Source organism: Mustela lutreola, chromosome 3 (assembly GCF_030435805.1).
Source record: "Mustela lutreola isolate mMusLut2 chromosome 3, mMusLut2.pri, whole genome shotgun sequence".
Lineage (NCBI taxonomy): Eukaryota > Metazoa > Chordata > Mammalia > Carnivora > Mustelidae > Mustela > Mustela lutreola.
The window spans coordinates 179,791,814-179,814,103 of NC_081292.1; the positions used below are offsets into that span (position 1 = coordinate 179,791,814).

Below are 22,290 nucleotides of genomic sequence, written 5' to 3' on the forward strand. Positions count from 1 at the left end.
GTAAGAGAATAGTCGAGTTTCATTCTTCTACATACAGCTGCCCAGTTTTCCCAGCACCATTTATTGAAGAGAGTGTTCAGTGTCTTACTGGAATGTTGGAATAAACCCTCTCAGAGCTTTTAGTTTTGAAATTCAACACAAGGCAGTAATAGATGTCTGCTTAATTTTTACACCCTAATTCTTATCCCTTTCTTTTGGGAATTATTCCTCATTTCTGGCAACTGATTCTTTTGGGAATCTCAGAGTCAATAACCCTCATTCCAGGAGTGGACCTAGCTAAATACTTCTTCCTGGAAAAGTGATCAGTTCAGGCATAGGTATAGGGTGCAAGCTAGGGAAACTGGAGTCTTTCCTGAGACCTCTGAGCTCAAGCTATCAAGGTGGATGCCATCTGCTGCTGTGAATATTAGCTAAAGGAATATATCTCCTGTGCTGCTGGTGGCTTTCATGCCCTCCACATGGAACATAGAAATGATGGGAGAGATTGTGCCTTTTGAGGTCCTTGATTCATCTGGGCCTGCAGTCAGATCAACCTCTACATTTTCTGTTCTTTCTTTCATGTGTGTGTGTAATTTATTTTAAGTTGGATTTCAGTCACTTCTATAAATCAAAAGTGTCTGACTTACAGTTATGCAAACATTTATTGTCTATCCTGGATATTCTGGAGTAAACAAAGAAATATACGTTCATATTCTCAGGGAGTTTACAGGCTAGTTTAATGGCCCAGAGGCAGAAATAGGAAAGCCAGCTGAACAATCAACCTTTTCTATCTGAGGAAAGTTGCTTCGGCTGTCCACTTTACTGATCAGTATTTTAACTAATGTGCCATTTCAGTGATTACCATTTAATGGCACATAGTCCCACATAGTTTTAGCATCTGATGGTCCTGAGTGCTCTACCACATATTAGCTACATAACTTTGGACATGTTTTCTCCCCCCCCCCCCTTTTTTGCTGTGTTGTTTTTAATCATTTATTTATTTATTTATTTATTTATTTTTGACATGTTTTCTAATGCTCAGAGCCTCATTTTCTTTTTGTCATTCACAAAGTAGGGATAATATTATTTAGCTCATGCGCTGTCTTGAAAATGAAATAAAACAATTCAGCTAACACAGTTCCCAATACCTAATACATCTTCACAACTTTACTCCCTCTCTCTGTCCAGAACCCCCTCCAGTCTTGAAAAATCAAACTGTCAGAATTGGTCTTTAAAAAATCCCTTTAAATAAGAGAAACCTTTTTTTTGAAGCAGTGATAAAAAATAGTTATTCATATACATCTTAAAATAGTAAGCGTTTATTTGGGATAATGAATTCACAAACACATTTAAAGAACATAGTTTAATGGTTTGCCCAGGTGTTGGCAGAGTTCAGGAAAGCTAGCATGCAGAGACTGATATTCCCCAAATGTAACTATCCCTCATACAGAATGAAGAGGATTACTAGAAATTAAACAACAACCAAAAGGTACTTAGTAAGAATTATTTTGCATGAAAGTCATGGATTTTCAGATTCTGAGTTGTAATTGTAACAATCTCCGTATGACATTGGTAACAACCAATACATCCAATTGTCATTGACCCCAGGACTTGTTGACACATGAATAAGAAATGAAAGTAATGTAATAACCCAAAGGGCATCCCTGTGAACCACTCTCTATTCTTATTATTGTTTAATGAGCACACACGATAAATTAATATTATGCTAATGGATGATCCGTTTATCTTCTGCTGGGTCAGGGCATGTATAACACATTCACTTGACTTTTAGTTACATTTCTAGTTTTTCCAAACATTAGTTACTCTTTTCAAAACTTTAGTTGCCCTTGTCTTTAATAACCTGACCTTAACTACAGGGCGACCAATATTTGCTAAAGTACTGAAGAAGCAATTGAAAATATTTTAAGATATTTCCTGAAAATAATTATTCATTACTGTACTGTATAAACTAGAAATATAAAATGGCACAAGGGGTGCTGTTACAGTCTAAAATAATGGCAAGTTTGTTTACAGAACAATCATCTTTTGAATCAATTATTTTTTCTGATTAGATTATACTCATAAGGAAATGAATGCAGTGCCCTTTAGAAATGCAATATAGTTATGGGCTGGGGGTAAGCCCACCCTCTCCCTGTACATTTTAATGATTAGCAAAGCTATCTCATGGTTTGGATGGAGGCCCAGGAAATGATCCAAATGGGATTATATTTTCTTAATCTATTAGGATAATGTACAACTTGCTTCCATTCTCCACCCCACCCCATCTAACTTGGCAAGTATTGTTAGCAGACTCTGAAATAGTTATATTCAAGAGACAGACTCACATAGAGTTTATCATCTCCAGACGCTGTGTCTGTCATAGCCTGAAATCTTAAGAAGATAGTATTGCTGACTAGAAGAGAATTCTTGTATTTTAGAATTTGATTGATTATGGGCACCCAGTTAATAGTCAGTGTGATCAGCATTATGCAAACATATAAGAGTCATGGCTTCTGTTCCCTAAAAGTAATTGTCTTTCACACACACCCCTTAAAAAGCAACTATCAAGTTCCAAATTCAAAATCATAGTTCAGGAAAATCTGGGTGAAAACAAGGGTGATTTAGGGGAGTCAGTGTTTCTTAGCACCTATTTCTTAATCTACACGCATAGGCCAATATAAGCATAACCACTGGGGAGGAGAGAGGTGCTGTTTATATAGGGATCTGGTGGCTTAAAGTTAGGTAACCATCTGAACCACTTTCAGAATTAAAGAGCTCTGAAAGAAAAAGTGGTGAGCCCTGCATGGAGAACACATTGAGACCTTGCTTTCTGCTAAGCTGATTTTGTCTAGACATGATTATGATCATTGAGAGACTCGGGGATAAGAGCAAAAGTTGCCAGCCACATCAGAGAAAGGGAACACTGCTCTTTCTTCTTCCTATAGATACTTATGGTTCCCATGGGACATTGCAGAGTCTTGGGTTCTGGGAGTTAATACCAAAAGCTTGGAAGAAATCCTTATTTGGTGTCTCATTTGGAGTGGACTGCTGAGAAGACCATGCCAACTATCTGGAGACAGCTCCATCTGCAGACCTTTCACATCTGTAGAACTCAGTGAGCCAAGCTGATGGTCAGAAGTGCAAGGAATCCAGGAAAGAGAGATCCTTCGGTCGCTCTTGTGCCATTTTGCACCTTTGTGGGTCTTTGAGAGACCATGGCATTATGGGTAATTAACATGTACCATTGAGTTGTTGATTGTGCTTTACCTCAGTTTAAAACTCTTGCAGAATATTTTGGTCAGAGAATTGACCAGCAGGAATATTTGTCCAACATGGCATAGACTACTTGTTTTCTGGGTGGAATTTAAGTGAAGGAGCATTTAATACTCCCCTGCTTGCTCCCCAAATAACTATGTCTTTTATTTCAGACAAGTCATTGAATTATGCTCAAGTGGAATCTTATTTTGGCTCTTCATTTTGTGCATATAAAAGTAGCTCCAAAGAATAGGATATGGTGTGGTTGAAGAAAACTCCCTCCCTTTTATGTTAAACACCTCTGTCTTCATTTATTTAAATTAATCAAGCATTTGCTTGGGCTAAGATTTTAGAATTAAGAAATGGAGAAAAATTAGCCCCACTGCCCAAACAAGAGCTTTTCTTTGCCCATGATAGAGAAGCTCTATATGTGGAGGAGAAGATCATTAGAGTGAATCTCTGAGGCCTGGCCTCATGAAAATAGGTTAAATTTAGTAAATTTCTTGAATGTAGTAAAAAGGAATTATTTGAGGTGGACTGAAGCAAAGTGACTTGGGAATCAATTTGGCATTCATTCATTTATTCATTCAGTAAACATTTATAGGAGATCTAATTTGGCTTCTAACCAAGAACAAGACAGAGTTCCTACTCTCATGTAGCTTACAATCAACAGATTTCTAAATGTGAATTGAGTACATCTCACAGGCAAAGCAATGAGATTTCCTGGGTGTGGTGTGCAGAAGAATTTACGGTTTAATGGTGAAGTTGAATCTTAACATTAATCATCAGTCCAAGCTGTGTTTGATTAGGGCTCTATTAAAGGTATAGGTCAAGGACCAGAGTGTGTAATGTTCTTTTAATCCCTTCTTTGTACTAACTTTTTATTTTTGTAGAGCTTTCATCTGGGAAATATTGGTTTTGTAAATATTAATTCCATTAGAAAAAAGCTGTAGAAAGCAATGGAAAGGACACTTTGGCTTTAGGTTTGGTGTTGATAGAGATATAGCTCCGTTAATCTCGTATAATACCTCCCTGTGAATAGAATTCCTGAAGTTTCCTTTTGTCTTTGAACATACAAATGGAATTTACTTATCACAGGGTTGGCTTTGCATGAGCCAGTGCCTGTAGGCTTCGGAGACCCCCTGGATGACAAACCAATGCAACAGCTCACTGAACTTTAAGGTTCCTGCACTGCCTGCAGAACTCATGGTTTGAAACCACTGCTTATGAGCTAAATTTTCTTGTCCTGTCCATTTACTCACAAAGCTATGACTAAGTTATCCAGTAATTCTTAGAATGTCAGCAGAATCAACTCATTTATTTATTGGATTTCTTATTGTGTGAAGAAGCAGGTTAATAGCTAGTCTTGAGACACTGTACAAAATAAAGAAGGCTCTAATGGATCTAAAAGTTTCTAACATCCCTACCAGTTACATTTTCTATTGTTGCTCTATTCAATATTGCAGTATTTCTGGGAGTTTATGTAGCTACTAAGCCAGCTATTTAAAAGCCTGGAGGTGGGGTTGTCTAAATTATTATTCTATGAGGGGTGATGTGTGCTTTCAAATATATGTTTGTCTTTAGATCCTTAACCTTTAGCCAAATCCATGTTTGTCATGATTTATTTTCTATATATGTTTTTGACCTTCTCTTGGCAGATGACTTCAACATTATCTTTGTTGAGAATGATTCTGACACTGGCTAGAGAGATACAATTGTGTTCTGTTTATGCAATATAAAAAGCCAGAGCACTTTTTCTAAGCTGTCGTCATACATCACTGTCAGTATTTTGAACCACTAAATTGTTATTAAAAATTCAGGGACAATAATCCATTTTAAGAATATCATGAGAAAAGCAAATACTGTAATGACTGATTGACATTTCAAGAATAACATCATTCAAGACATGCTAATTTTTCTGCAACCCCTTTCCCTGGATAAGTGTCTATTGTATAAATAAATTTGGTTTCCAACCCCTTCCCAGCATTGCTTTTGATGAGGGAGTCTTGATATTAAAAAATAAAATCATCTGAAATGAAATTTGCTTATGTTCTCCATGCTTTACAGTAAAAAAAAAAAAAACAAAAACCCAGCCTGCTTCATGGCTAGAATAAATGACTTTCTTTACCAGCAAGGGTTTTGTATCACATGGTTTCCACTATTTTTCAAGGAAAAAAAAAACAAAAACCCTGCTATAATAAGCACCTAAATTGGCTTGTGCATGGGTTCAGGAGTGATGAAGTATGATGAGAAACATCCTGGATAGAGAGTTAGGAGATGGGAGAGTTCTGGTTCTGAACAAGCTATGACAAAGCTGTGACCATAACCTTGAATATAAGAATTAATTTCTCATACCTGTAGTTGGCTTTGGGATTTTGTTTCTTTGCTTCTTCTTCTTCTTCTTGATTAAGCATGTTTTGGTGTGTTCTGGTTCTGGTAGACTATGACAGGATGCACGGATAAAAATGTAAGAGAATGTCTCACGAATACCCTTTCTCATATTCTTTATGGAGGAAATTTTTTTTCCAGCCAAGAGTGGGAAACTGACCTTCCAAACTATGTTTTCAAATACTTTCATCCACTTTGGCAGGACAAAAGGATCATGGACAATTTATAACTTTCACTTGTCACTATAGTAGAAAATAAGTGGCTTTTTTCAATTAGATGCTAATGACACTGATAAAAGAAAACTGTTAGTGCTTTTTTGTACCAGAAAGTACAGATCCCAATATCATAAGATGATCAATAATAATAATTTGCATTTATGTAGTGTCCAGGTTTATAAGACAGTTGCATTAAAAAAAACCTCTTGTTTAACCCTCCAAAAATAAGAGTGTTATCTTTTCTGTTTGATAGATGGGAAAATTGACGTTGGGTTATGAGGGGTAGAACCAGATCAACGTCCCTGTCTTCCATTTCTTAATTCAGTTTGCTTTGCATCACACCATGCTTCCTCCATAATCTCACAGCAGGGCAATATAAACCATGATTTATCAAGTGCTTCCAACATTATTTTGGGATACTGGGATGACACATTCTTGATGACAAAGTGGGCATTTGAAACAAACCATTGGGAGAGAACAGTCTTAGTACTGGAGGGATAATTGCGATAATAAAAAGTACCTAGTATTTGTACAGAAATACACAGTATACTGAGTACTGATTTTAGGGTATCTTGAAAGAATAATCTGACATGAGCTCTATTATCCTTTGGTTACCGTTGTGGAATCCAGTGATGTGAGGCTGAGGGCATGCCTTACAAGACTGGCATAGTGCAGGGACAGGCTTGTCTGTGAAGTTTATGTCCAACGACACCACATAGGTATAGAAGTCACCAGGGAACCCAGTTGGCTGTTCTTAATAATTGGAACTTTTCAAAAAACAACACAATTATCTCTTTACCAGTAATCATTTTTTCATGGAGAAGGGGAGATGCAGAAGAAACATGCAGTGTAAAATACTTATTAAAAATATGGGCTCTGGAATGAGATAAAATTCAACATCTTGCTGACCTACTAATATTAGGATAATAGATAATATTACTCACCTGTGTCCTTTGATACACAGCTACTCCTTTAAGGAGGAACTGCCTCTCTAGAATGGGCTTTGTTATTGTGTCCTATTCAATTGTTAGGGAATTAAGTTCTGATCCTATTACTTGATATGCCCCCTCACTTTCCAATGAGATGGATTTCGCCTTCATAAGTTTTTCAAAGCAAAAGTCATCACCACTTGTCAGTTCAGCAAACATCCTTATCCCCTTAATATCTGGAATACATTAATATCAGAGATGATAAAGTGTCAGTGTGGGGGCCTGGCCCCCTCTTCAGCCATGATTATTTGTGTCTCAGTTAAGAATAGTTACAAGGGCACTCAAGGACTAGGACTAGGACTATGATGGGTTGAATTGACATCTGCAGATTAGAAAGACTCTAAACATTTTCAACGTTTTGTGTCATTTTTATGTGTACTGCATAATTAAAAGTCTCCCATTCTAAATGACAGGGGAATTATTGATTCTTGTTCCTCCTATTGCTAGCAAATCACAAGAGAGAAGTGTAGACAGAAGGGAACGTCTGGAATTGGCCACTCCATGTGCAATATTGATTGGCATCATGGGAGAAAAAGAAAGGGGGAAGTTAGAAAGTGTCCACAAGGACAAACTGGGTTTAGAAGAATGATACGTGTTCTTCTTTGTCACTTTCTAAGGCATTCCTTATCCCTTGGATGAAATCCAAAATACTTTCCAGTTTTAAACACGAACTTATAAAGCTGAAGGGCAAGAAATTAATGACACAGATCTAGTTTCTGTGTGGATGGACATGTATGCACTTGAAATACATTTAAAATGCATTAGTAGACCACTACATACATGCACAAGGTGCGTGACAATTAAATGAGACATTACCTCTAAGGCACTCCATATTGCATTCAGTGCTGGACAACTGCTTCTTCTTTACAATGATGATAACAGTTAAAGCATGGCAATAATAATTATTGTTCATATATTGAGACCCATACGGCACAGCTAGGAAAATGCACTATCGAAGATAGAGAAGAAGGAGGCTTGCATTGTTACTTGGCATTCTGGCCCATATTAGGTCTGAGGTGTGGGTTCTCTCCTTGACGGCCACTGTTAGCCTTTATGATTTAATGCTTGTGTGGTTTCATGGCCTCACATGAAAACCAGAACAATATCTCCTCCCACTAAATGCCAGGAGGATCTTTTGAATGAGATACGTACAGCGAGGTCAGAGCCGGGGTCCAGCAATACAAATTGTGGTTGCTGGCATTATGAAGTCTAAAAACGCAGAGCCGAAAATCAGAAACTTCTGGAGGATGGGAATCAAAGACAGTAGCCTTACATTGATTTCCATTACCTCTTCAGCTAGAGAGTGTCAATGTTTCGTTTCAGTGGCCAGAGACAGACATGCCTGGAACCAATGGTCCTTCTCTAATGGGCCATCAATACAAAGAAATGCTTGTCATTTGGGGTCTGCAGTGAAGGTTCACTGAAAAATGTTTGTTAGTATTCTATAGGAGAGTTCTAGAAATGGAAAATATTCACAAAATGTCTTCCTGCTCTCAAATAATGGTCCCTGCCCCCCAACTCATTTGTCTTAAGCACAGTAGATTATTCAATTAACTTAGGTAAGAGAAGAACCCATTCTTTGTCACTTTTCTGCCCCCAGAGAAAAAAGCTTTTGAAATTGCCATCTGCTCCTGGGCATCTCTGTGCTTGCCTCTGTTCAGTGTGATTTTGGCCAAACCCCACAGGAGGACAGAGGGCTCAGAGGTAGGTAGGTGTCTGATAAGTGTCACAGAACCAGGACAATAAAACGTTTTCCAACGCCCAGAGCCAATGCATTCCCCTGGTTCATTGTGCATCACTAGCAAAGGGAACACTGGTCACCTTTAACTTGGGGCACCCAAGAATGTATCTCTAAAAGACTATTTTGCTTGCCAAAAATATAAGTGTGTTCAAGATAGAAACTGTGTTTTTTTTCCTTTTCTCCTAAATACAACTTAATGATTGGGGTGATTTGAGAACTGCCTAGGAAAACAAATCAATTCTTTTTGGTTTTTAAAAACTAACAAAAAATGCTGAGTGAGTAAAAGGCAATGAGGCAGCGTTCAGTAAATGCACCCGCATCAGGAAGGAGGTCAGGTTAAAATTGTGTTTGACTGTTGGAGTTTACTAAAAAAATTTAAGTACCATTACTGGAGATAAAATATTGTATGTGTGCATTAGCTCTTGGCTGGCTAGCCAAGACTCATGCACATGGTACCATTTTTATATATAAATGGACACGCTACAAATCAATGTTCTCTAATCTCAGCTGCACCCTCAATGATGCTTAGAAACCCCGTTATTCATCTGATTTCTTATCATATTCTCCTTCGGGGCCAGCACAAGCCTTGTGGAACTCTGACCGGCTCTGCTCCCCAACACACTCCAGCTCATGGCTCCTTTTCCAGAGGCTCCGTGTATTTTCCCCTTCTCGCAAGCAAGACCCTTCATGTGCAACCTAGATTTTATCCCCTTCCATCCTTTTGGTGTCTGGGATCTAAAATCTCACTGTCCAAGTCCTCCAGCCCAGACGGTTTCAGAGCTTTGCAACGTTCTTGCTCTCCCTTTGCTTCTCTTTACAGGCTTTGAACCCAGCCAAAGTTCTTGGTTTATTGCGCTTCCTAGACTTCTGGCAAGTGGGACCACTGATTTTAAGGATCCCCACGGTAGCGCCTGACCTAGCCTCATGCAAGAGTACATTCTGTCTCCTTGGTTCCCTCTCTTGTTCTGTAGGTGGATCTTATTTATGGAATTCTCCTATTTCAAAAACACCTTCTTGTAAACTTGATATGCCCTCTGGCTACTGACCATCTCTCTTTTCTTTTACTAAATTACTGAAAAAGGAATTTTTACACCATTGCTTCTGCTTTCTTTCCTCCTGCTCCCTTCTCAAGCCCTTAAACACTGGCAAAAAAAGAAAAAAAAGATATTACTTTGGTCTCTGGGTTACTGCATTTTCCTGTTTGTTTGTTTGTTTGTTTTTCTTTCTGGCGGATCCTTCTCATTCTCTTCATTTTTCTCCTATTCTCCCATTCCATATTTAATATTTAATTTATTTCCAAATTTTTTGCTTGCTATCATAGTCATTGATATTTTATTACTTACATTACCATTATTTTTAATCACTTAATTAACATATAGTATATAGATAGCTACAGAAGTAGAGTTTGGCGATTCATCAGTTGCATGTAACACCCAGTGCTCATTACATCAAGTGTCCTCCTTAACGCCCATCACCCGGTTAGCTCATTCGCCAACCCCTGCAACCTGCAATTTGTTTCCTATAGTTAAGAGTTTCTTATGGTTTGTCTCCTTTAATTTTTGTCTCATTTTATTTTCTCAAGTTTCCTTACAACAGTCATCTGCACACCTGAGTCCCTGCCCTTCCTCTCTCCAGAGCTCCAACTTCCTGCTCTGAACTCCATTGGTAACTTCCACTTATGTGTCCTTTCATACTCTTTTCATTAAAAAAAAAAAAAAAATCGGCCCAGTTATCTCCTCTTCAAAACCCCTTTTCTTATCTTTCCTAATTCTGTTAATAACGCCATCACAAAATCATCATTGAAATCTTGGAGTTTTCATTTTCTCCTCCTTTCTCTTGCTACCTGAATTGATCAGTATGGGAAGAAACTCCTTCCGTTCTGTCCCCTGTCTATCCCCACTTCTTTGTTTCCTGTTCCTGCCACCTTCATCCAGATCCTCCCCTTCTCTCACCTACACCCCCTGAGTTCTCCTCACTGACTTCTCTCACGACCCGTATCTCTCCAGCACTCTGTCCCCCACACTGCTCTTAGAGCCTTCCTTCTCAAACCCAGCTGTTACCACACCGAGTCTCCATGTTTAAGAATGTTCTACACTCTTCTGCCTAAAGAGTTGAATTCAAAAAACATTTTATATAATTTCAAGTCTTCTCCCTGGACCTATTCTCTTTTCCCTTCTACCTTCCTTTTTTTTTTTTTCTCTTATACTCCTCCTATGATCAGTCTGCTTCCTCTGCCATTTTGATTTGTTGATGTGGTTCCCGTATTTCAATGATCAGTCCAAGACTCAAAAGACCATCAGACAAACCTTCCCTGGACACTCTATTAATAGACGCTTATTCCTCCTAGCTTCTTCTGCGGAGTCTTCCATAGCCCTTTTCTCTGCCTTGCATTGCTGTCAGGGGAGTAACTCAAGAGTCTATGTTTATCTTGACCTCTCCAAGGACCTGGCACCTGGAGGAGGCACTCACCTCTTCATGGCTCTAAACGCAGCTGAAGCTTGACAATGATGGAAACAAGAACCTGGTGCTTATTACTTAGAAATCATTTAAAACGATGAACACTTTCAAAGATTTTATTCAGCACTGTTCAAATAAGGGAACTGTTTTCTTTTTCATGGTTTATAATTTATTCTATCAGACAGGTGTAAAATGGCTGTGGAAAGGCACAGATGCAAATTAATTATCCATTTAACCTCTGACAAAAGAAAATAATCTGACTCCCTTTGAAGCGTCTTTCCAACCCCCCCCCCCCCCCCCGCCACAATCAGGATAATAATGTAAAATTTTACTGATATCTTTCAAGGACAGTGTCACGTTTATGGCCCCTTGTCACAGAGTCTCCGGTAGCTGAGCAGACTGTGGGAGGTGATAAGGGTGGGTAAACAGAGCGCTTCGGAGAGGGAGGCAGGTTTATACGCGGCTCATGGTGATTAAGGAAAAAGCTGGGTGATACCCGGTGGGACTCACATGTGCATTAACAAACTGGGGGAGAGCAGGGTTAATGATTCTGTATGAGAAGAATGAGTAAACATAGATTAGGATTGCATTTCTGGAAACCACCATAGAAAATTAGCCGAAGCAGCACTCCACCGTCTGATTGTGATTCTGAAGAACTTCCTCCCTGAATTGCAGAAGTTTCCACTGGGTGGATTAATACGCAGAGAACTTTGAAGGGTTTTCTTCCCTAGGTCTTCAGCTTCTTTGCTAGGAAAGAAAAACAGTCAAAACAAGTCATTCATTTTTAAAGATTGCTTTAACAATATTTACCATAGAACCACATTCGCTTCCTATCAAGGCAACATTTCTCGGGGCTTTTTTTTTTTTTTTTTTTTTTTTTAAGAAAGAGAAAAGGAGAGTGTCCCTCAAGTGGGTTTTGAAGCATTATAAAAATGTGGCATGTCAACTATTTGCATAAAAATTCAATCACTTTAAAGACTGAGAGTGACCGACTTCAAGCACAGCATCTTGAGAAATTATCTCTTAAATGGAGTAGCTTTATGTCTAAGTTAACTTTTTAAATAGTCATTTATTCAGCAGGAAGACATTTGTAGTTTTCCTTTTTTTTTTTTGAAAAAAAAAAAGAGCAACTGATGACATATAAGTCATCTCTTCTGTATGGTACTAATTAGGCAGTTTAAAAAAAAAAAATTGAAGTCCTACTCTCTTTTCCTACTGAGTATGCACCAGCTAATGGGAAATCAGAATGTCTGTAAGTCTCCTGAATTCAAACAAAATTAAGGTGAACTGAAACTTAATGCAGGTAACAGAAGGAAAGGGCATGAGAGGTGGAAGGCTGGTTGAGATGTGGCCCTCATCCCATGCCCCTACTGCCCTGGTCTTCCTAAACAAACACCAGCAGGGGTTTCAGAAGAAAAGAAAAACATCAGAATTGCCCTCTACAGGAGAAATAGCGCCCCCCTCCCCCACATACCCAACAAGGACTCTGGGTGAGTCCCAGTATCTGGTGATGTCTTCGAGGTGGAATTGCTAGGACAGAGGGGATGCACATTTCCCGTTCCGATACATGTTGCCACTTGGGAATGGTTGTACATATATTCAAATATTTAAGTATGAAATGTCTAGCTATGCAAAGATCCATCTTTTTCCCTTTCCCCATAGTTGGGAGTCATTACACCGATTTGAACAAATCATTTTCATAACTGTTCTTGGAAATCATCTCCAGATCTAATTTTGAAGGGGTTTAGAAGCCATCCCTTTCTGTTCAACTTACAACTTATTCTTAAATAAAACCAGTATTACTCAGCCTAACCACCTCTCCATCTCCAGACTTCCTTTCAAAGGACTTTTGATTACTTTTCAGAAATGAAAATCCATTTTCATGTGTTGAAGTTCCTTTATTTTGGAAGATAGTCAAAACGATAGAGTGCGCTCCCTGAAGGCTTAACCAGAGAAGTCAGAAACACTTTCAAGAAATTGCTGCAGCCTTATTTAAAGCTTATAGCTTCCTAAGGTAACCCCTTCCCCTCCACACACGAGGGTAAAGGGGGGTGTAGGGGGGTGGGGGGGAAGCCCTATTTATTGAGAAGTGTGGAGTTTGGTGTATTTGTTTTAAAACTCATTTGCTTTACGTTGTTGAGAAATGTTCGTTAGTGGCAGGTCGCCTCTACCTGTAATTCCTTTAATCAAAGTATTTTGTCAAAAGGGCTGTAAAACATTTATTTGGCTTGGTTTCATCAATAGAGCGACAGAACAATCTCTGTATTAAGTGTCTCATCTTTCACCTGGAATTGTTCTGACTGAAAACAATGTGTCTTCTAAGTACACAGTAAATCAACGGCTTGATTTCAAAAGATAGGCCACCCTTCAAAGAGCTTGGGGTCATTCCATTTTGCACACTCTGTCCAAGATAATTTCTAATTTGCCTTTTTCAAGGCGAGCATGGAAAAACGCTCTCATAAGGTTGAGAATTTTCTCTTTCTTTTCTGCCCAAGAATGTCACGCAACTTTCAAATCATCGCAAAGCAAACAAAAACAGCCTCCCACCTCCCCTCTGGTGAAAATCGTTCAGTTTAAAGGCGAGGTCTGGTTTCAGTAATATGAAATTCTTTGTTAGCCTTAGAAATGGGAGATCAATGACTTATTCTTGTAATCCCTTAACTCTTAAACAGTCTCCCAGAAAGCTGGTTTCAAAAAAATAAGACCAGGCTTTGCATTTAGATAGACACTCAAGTGAGTCACGGGGAATGTGTGAGCTCCTTTTGGTGCTGTGTTTTCTTCCCGTCAGACCAATAAATTCCTACAGGTCTCAGCTCTTTAATTCCCTTTAGGGAGGGCTGGGATAAAGAATATCAGCCCATTCTAAAAAATCCTGCTGTTTTTATGACATACAGAAATAGCTACAAGAAATACCTTAATCATTTTTACTTGCAAGGCCATGTAACTTTTTTTTTTTTCCTCCAGAGTTAATGATCACTAAGGGCCCGCACACATGCACGCAGAACCCTGGCCCTTGGGTCTCCCTAAGTCACGTTTATGGTTCGGCCCCCAAATAAAACTATGTTGAGTTCTCTGAATCTGCGTTCCTGCTCTAGCCTTCAGGGTTTATAGGCTTCCATTTCATTTCCTCTGCTAGCCATGTTGCAGCTATAATATTTCAGTTCCTGAGCATTTACTTAGCAGGGCCAGACTAATCCAGCTTAAATTTGCACTCATGGTGTAAAACTGATTGAAGCCTGTCTCCATTCATCAGCATCCTCAAGATGGGACCCGGTATTCTGGCCTCAGTACTTTTGTACAGTCTTATGTCTGGAATGACCTTTCTCCAATTCATTTAACGCTATTCTTTCTTCCATCAGAGCTCAGACAAGTCCCACTGCCTCCCATGAGCCTTCCCCAGCTTTGGAAATGATCAGAGCTTCACAACTCTTCTTTCTTCTTAGAAATCCTATAATATAAAATACAATGTTTAAAACTTATTATTTTTCCTTTGTTGGGAATTATTTTCTGAAAGGGACTACCTACCTCAGGGGCATTGCATATCTCCTGGCAGCCCTCTTCCCCAATGCTTCCCAACACAAGGCCTGGGGCAGGAGTCAAACCGGGTCCTCACACACTCTAATTATCTTGTATTATAGTTCAGTCTGCATGCAGGAAAAGATGTGAAAGCACAGGGATTTTCTTTGAGCTGTACAAACAGAGGCTTGATGCCAGTAACAGTTTTGCACGTTTTCATTGTTTGGATGAGTAATTACATCAAATGTGTAATATCCTTCTTGTGAATTTTATGTGCATTATGTTTAACACAAGCCTCCTCTTTTTCATTGTTTCCAGTTTTCAAAAATGTAAGCCAACCACCTCTTTGGAAAATTTCCATTTCTGTTTTTCTTCTTAACGATTTGTTCTTTTCTAAGCTTTTTTTTCTGAGCCTTCCTTTTATACTTTTCATTTCTATCATGTTCTCAGTTTGTACTCGTTCTCAAGAATCTAAAGGATTAAAAAAGAACATGTATGTTAAATACATACCTAAAATATCTGAAAAAGAACATGTCTGTGTACACTCACTGCTTACAAAACTTGAAAACATTTTCATCAGTGATGTAAATTCAAGTAAAAGTAACATTTTTAACATCGGAAATTCTTACACTTTTCAAAGCTGTAATTTTTTTCTCTAAATTATTTGAAATTATCTACAAAGTTAAAAGGGAAATGTGTTATTAAAAAGTATCAACATTTTTAACAAAGTTGTTACACTGAATCACAAAATTTTATTTAAAAATCCTTTTCTTTGTTTTCTTGGAAACTTTTTATTATGGAGAAAATCAAACATACTAAAATAGGCAGAATAATATAATAAACTCCCACAGACTTATTACCTAGCTTCCCTGAATTGCTCAGTCCTGGCCAATCTTATTTCATCTTCCTATCCCCACCCTTCTCCCATTATTTTGAAGGAAATCCCACATGTCGTATAATCTGACCTGTGAATATGTCAGCAACACGCCTAAAAGATGAGATTTTTAACTAATCACATTATCATCATCATGTGTTAAAGATAACAATAATTCCTTAGTATCAACAAATAACTAGCAATTGTTCAATATTTCAGTGTGTCAAATGTCACATACATATCTTATGGTTGGGATCAAAACACAAATAAACCTCACACATTGTGACTTGCTGAAATATCTATTAAGTCTCAATGTTTTGGTTTTCTTTTCCTTTCTGTCTCTTTGTTTCTCTTTCTCTCTGTCTTTATTGCTATCTCTCTCTCTCCTTTTCATTTTAATTATTGAGAGAACTGCCTTGTTTGTTCTATAGAGTTTTGTCCAGTCTGAGTTTGGTGATTACAACCCTATTGTACTATTGAACATTTTTGATACTAATATTCAATTGCAGCATTAGTTACAATAGCCAAGTTATGGAAGCAACCTAACTTCCCATTGATAGATGAATGGATAAAGAAGATGTGGTAGAGATAGACAATGGAATACTACTCAGCTCTGAAAAAGAATGAGATTATGCCAAGTGAAATACGTTGAACAGAGAAAACAAACACTATATAACTTTATTTACATGTGGAATTTGAAAAATAAAACAAATGAACAAACAAGACAAGACAAAACAAAACATAAACAGAGTCCTAGACACAGAGAAACAATGGGTGGTTGCCAGAGGGGAGTGGTGATAGAGAAAAACAGCAAAATTGGTGAAGGCCATCAAGAAGTCCAAACTTCTACTTGTAAGATAAGTAAGTCACTGGGATATAAGGTATAGCCTCAGGAATATAGTTAATAATATTATAATAACTTTGTATAGGGGTGCCTGGGTGGCTCAATCAGTTCAAGTGTCTGCCTTTGGCTTGGGTCATGATCCCAGGACCTTGAGATTAAGTCCTGCATTGGGCTCTTTTCTCAGTGGGGAGCCTGCTTCTCTCTCTAATTTCCTTTCTCTCTCTCCCTCTCTCTGATAAAACAGAGAAACTAAAAAACCCCCCAAGACCCCCAGCTTTGTATAATGACAACAGGTAACTAGATCTATTGAGATGATCATTTCATAATGTATGAAAATATCAAATCACAACATTGAATACCTAAAACTAACAGAATTCTATATGTCAATCGTAATTCAATAAAAACACTTAGTTACACCTTATTTAATGCTTTGTAAAATTATAAATATTTGCAGTTTTGCATCCAACATCCAATTAGTTGTCAATGCAAAAAACTTGTGTGTGTACACCTACACGTTTAAGAGTGAAGCAAACTCTATAATACAAAATCTTCCACCAGCCACTGGGTAACTTCCATACTTACCCTGCACATTCTCTAGGTACTCCCCAGAATCACAAATTGGAACCTGAAGAGAAGCAAGAAAATAGATACTTGACTTGACTGAAAAATTATACTTTGTTTTGTTGGAGCTGTTGTGTTGGTGTTGAGAGGAAGATTACACAATGTATTTGATTTGTCTCTTACCTAAGCTTCCCCCACTCCATCCTATTTGCATTGTCCACCTCTGTTACTGGGGACAGTACAATACTCCTGGCCCCACAGCCCTCACGTTTGGTTTCCTAGGCCATTGGGAGATAGAGAGGTGAAAACATTTCCTTGGGCCTGACTGGTATTAGTCACGAGAACAGATGTTGAGAAGTACAGATTGTACTAGGCTAACACTGAGTGTTGGACCCCAAGTGAGGAGCTTGGCAGGCATTTAAAAATAAGACTCAGTGGGTCTCCTATCAACCATCAGATAAGTGACTTCCAGGGCGACAAGAAATCTACAGAGTGGTCCAAACAGAGACGTGGCTTCTCTCCAACATGTTTCTCTGCTGATTTTATGTGAAGCTAAAGGCTTTTGGACAGTGATTAAAGGCTGGGTTAGGCAACTGATCAGATTCATAGATTGTTCTTTGAGATAGGAAGGGTTTCAAGTGCCACAAAGATTAGCCAGGAGACTAGACAAGTCCTCAGAGATAGGCCCGTCACCACTCATTTTAGCTTCTCTTCAGGAGATACACACAGACCTCAGGTACTAATTAGATCGCTATGATACCGAGCAAGGGACTGAACATTCTGGTCTACAGGTTCCTGGGTTGTAAACTGAGGAGGCCAAACCATAGGATCTCTAGGAAGCATTCTGGCAGTTTTGCATCCTGAATTCGTCCCAGAAGTGTGAGCACCACTCGGTTTGGTGTGACCCAGTCTTTTATTTGATCCATGCCTGCACATGGGGCCACTTGCACTAACTCATAGCTAGCCTATGGAAATAGGTAGGAACGAGAAGCCCCTGCAACAACACCTCACACATTGCTGTTTCTAATCTTTATTTATGGATTGAATAAAGTGTCCTTTGCTACGTGACCCTAGATAACTCCTGTGAGTTCCCAAATCCGTCCTTTACCTGCAGTTCCTGTGGTCTCACTGTTGACCCCATTCTTTCTCCATTCTTCGTTGCCATTTTGAGACCATTGGTACCCACTGGCTTGGCCAAAGGCAGAAGGAAGCAGCACGTCTTGTGTGGGGAGGCATTTGATAAAGATATTAAAGTAATACATGCATCAACTATTATGCAAAGCGGTATGCAAATTCAGTTAAAGGGAGCATCATAATGGTAGTTTGTCAAAGCTTTGACTGTGTCAGCCTGGAAAAAGTTGAGAAGTGCTGTGTTAAGCTAATATTTCTGGTCTGTGCAGGCTTTTTCAGAATAAAAATACATCGCTATTAACCCATCAAAATGTTGTTTATGAAAATAAATAAAGCAGCAGCATCACCTGCTTCCATTAATAATGGAGGTTTAATAATTATAGAAATATTTTGGTAAAATTATTTGAGTCTTCTATGTCAAAATAAATATGTTTTATTCTCTTCCTATTTCACTACCTTCTACAAAGGCTTTATTCTCATGGGCTTTTGTTCTCTGGATTTATATGGCATCTATTCCTGTGAATACCATTGTCTGGCTATACGAATTTTTTTTTTTTTAAAGTAACTTGTTTTTTATTGAAGTGTGGAATATATATGTACCTACAGAAAGGCCTGTAACCACACTCAGAGCACTATGTTAAGTCCCAATAGCTTAACGAATGCCCCTTCCCAGTCATTTGGTCCTGCTCAAAGGTAATCATTCTTGATATCTATCATGAATTATTTTTGACTGGGTTTGAGCTCTGAATGCATGAGATCGTGCAGTAGGTGCACTTTCCTTCCACCCACCTTCTCCTCCTTCTTCTTTCCCTCCCTCTTTCTTTCTCTCTTTCTTTCTTTCTTTGCCCAATATTGTATTTGTAAGATCTTCCCATGTTGTATTTTGTGATAGATTGTCTATTTATACTGGTTTACAGCACTCCATTGTAGAGCAGCCATGGCGGGGTGCGTGTCAGACTGAAGAATGGTTATCTATAACCTCCAGCTACAGTGCTTTGGATCCACTGATTCAGTTGAACCTCTGGGACCTGCTTTCTGGGGGCAGCATCCAGCCGGTGACTCAACATGGCTGGCCTTAAGGTCTGAGTATTGGTGCTCCGTGGGGACTCCTCGGTGGGCAGTATTTGCATGGACACTCCCCACCAGACCAGCTGAGACATTCTCAGAGCCACCCCATGTCGAAGCTGCTCTCCGACTCTCCCGTCCTTCCCTCTTTCTTCTACAGGTCCACAGGACCTGCATTGCCTTCTGAAGACGTACTCTACGTTCTCATGCTCTATCCATCAGTAAATATTGTGCACTCCTAACTGCATCTGATTATGTGCTTCCCAGAGAGGGTGAACTAGCACATAACACAATTATACCACAAGTTATTCATCCGTTCTCCTGTGGGCAAACATTTTAGTTATTTCTAGTCCTGAAGAGCCATGAAAAGTGTTTCTTAAAACATTCCTGTACATGCTTTGGGGGCACATTTGTATGCAAATTGGTTGGATCACTGTGGAATTGCTGGTCACAGGTTATGTGTGGTTTTAACTGCAGTAGATCCTATCTGAGCTAAACCAAATGATTATCAGTCTACATTGCCACCAATACAATATGAAAGTTCTAATTGTTCCACATACTTTCCTACACTCAGTATGGTTTTCAGACTTCTCAGTACCTTGTTTCTCCAATGTCTAATAATGTTGAGCACATTTTAATATCTGTTTATCATTTATCTATCCTTTTATGTGAAGCATCTATTCATATGTGACTATTTTTCTAACACTTACCCCATATTTTCTTTATTGACTTACAGAAGTTTTTATATATTTTGGATATGACTCTCGAATACCTTTCTCCTCTCTGAGCCATGTTTTCTTTTTTTTAATTCTTTTTTTTTTATTAAATTGATTTATTTATTTTCAGAAAAACAGTATTCATTATTTTTTCACCACACCCAGTCAGTGCTCCATGCAATCCGTGCCCTCTATAATACCCACCACCTGGTACCCCGACCTCCCACCCCCCCAGCCACTTCAAACCCCTCAGATTGTTTTTCTGAGCCATGCTTTCTTAATGATGATTTTCTAATCCTTTCTTAATGATGATTCTGATACACAGAACTACTTAATTAACATGGTGTAATTTATCAATCTTTGCTCCTTTTTAAGAACTTTTTTTTGACCCTTTAAGAAATCTTTATTTTTCTAAAGTTCATAAATGCAGTTGCCAATATTTTTTTCTAGAAGCTTTTCCTTTCCACAGTTAAGAACATACCTGGAGTTGATTTTTGTGTGTAATGTGTAGTAGGGATCATTACTAATTTTTTAAACATATAAATATCCATTTGACTCAGCTTCATTTATTAAAAAGGCCACCCTCCCTTCACTGCATAGCACTGTTGCTTTTGCCACAAATCATGCGGTCTGTTTCTTTACTTTCTCTTTTGTTCCACTGATCTATTTGTGTATCTTTGAATTAATGCTATACTCTCCTAATAACTTGACTTTATGATAATTTTGGATATCTAGTGCTTAATTCTTGCAATATTCTCCTTTACCTTAGATTATCTTGGCTATTCTAGCATTTTCATATGGAGTTTATAATCAGATTGTCAAGCTATGCAGATATACTGTTGGGATTTTGACTGGGATTTGCTGATCCTCAGATCAATGTGAAGGAACGGACCACACTGAATGCTCCAATCCAAGAATGTGGTGTATCTCTCCATTAGTCTAGATATTCTGTAATTAAGCTCAGTAATACTTTCTGATTTATAGATAGGTTTAGTTTGATTTATTCCTAAATTCCAATTTATGCACTGATTTTGTTTGATTTATTCTTAAATAGATGATTATTCTTGATAGCATTATGAAGTTTTATTTTCAAATTTTATATTCTAAATATTTGTTTCTGTTGTATGGAGATGAACTTAATTTTGTATATTGATCTTGAAGGTAACAACTTTTGTTGTTTATTGGTTCTTCGTCATTTTCTATGCACACATTTATATTTTCCACGAATAATGAGCGTTTTATTTTTTTCAAATCCTTATACTTTTTTTTTCTTATTATATTGCATTGGCTAAGATATTCCTTACAATGTTGAATAAAATTGTGATGTCAGATATCCTTGATGCATTCTTGATCTTGGAAATGACAAGGGGTATCCTTTTAATCTTTCACTATTAGCTATTGTTTTGGGGAAAGCTGTTCTTTGTTAGACTGAAAACAATTTCTTATTCCTGGTTTACTCAAAGTTTTGTTTTTATCATAAATGTGTACTGATTTTTATCAAATGCTTCCCTACATCTACTGAGAAGTGTTTCTCTTTTATTTTGTGAATATGGTGAATTACATTAATTTATTTTTAAATGTTACTTATCTTTAAAAATAATCCTGGAATAAATCCCACTTAGCAATGATATATTATCCTTATTATACTTTTACTGAGTACAGTGAGCTAATATTTGTTCAAAATTACTATACCTAAACTTATAAGAGAAATTTTCCTATAATTTTCCTTTCTTCTAATATTCTTGTCAGGTTTTGGTATCAAGGTTAATCTTGCATTATAGGAAAAAGGTGTAAAGTTCTTCTTTTTAAATATTTTTCTGTTCTCCAATTTAATATTGGCATAGTTTCCTCTTTAGATATTTAGGATATTTCACCAATGAAGCCATCTAGACCAGTAGTTTTCTTTATAAAACAAGTTTTGAAATTACCCAACAAATTTCTTTAGTATAACCTATTCAGATTTTTTATTTTTGTTGTGTGTTAGTTTTGTTAAATAAAACTTTTCAAGGATGCTTATGTTTTATTTAAGACTTTAAATTTATGGGCATAAAATTGTGCATCATACCCTTTTACTGTTTTTTAAGTTTCCAAAAGATCTGCAATACTGTCCCCTTTTACTGTCCTGATATTATCTGTGCCATTTGATTTATCAATTCTATTAACATTTTTGAAAAAAACTCTTCTGTTTTTTTCTATTGTATATTCACCTTCCATCTAATTAATTGCTGCCCTTGTCCTCCTTCCTTGAGATTAATTATATCCTTTTTTTTGAGAAGAAAACTTAGATAATTGTTTTTCAAATTATATATATTTATAATATATAACATTATATTATATATAATTACATTATATATTTTGTGTGTGTGTGTGTATTCCTATATATTCTCCAGGAAGGATTTATTTGATTTCTTACAGGGAGTTAGCCTAAGTGTAATCATCTTGATTTAATTAGGTATTGAGATACTTTGAGACTGAAGTTTAAGTTTTGTGAGGGGTTGTCTATTTTCATTTTTCTCTAATACCTAAAATGTTACCATTCAGGAATCTCAATTAAGACTT

At 37.6% G+C, this 22,290-nt stretch overlaps 1 long non-coding RNA gene across 1 annotated transcript; it reads right to left on the bottom strand.

Annotated features, from left to right (window-relative positions):
* Nucleotides 1–11,124: 11,124 nt before the first annotated feature.
* Nucleotides 11,125–15,006, bottom strand: LOC131828180 (uncharacterized). Its single transcript, XR_009352271.1, has 2 exons — nt 14,550–15,006; nt 11,125–11,771 (listed from the first exon to the last, which is right to left on the bottom strand). It is a non-coding gene; the product is annotated as an uncharacterized LOC131828180 (long non-coding RNA).
* Nucleotides 15,007–22,290: the final 7,284 nt, after the last annotated feature.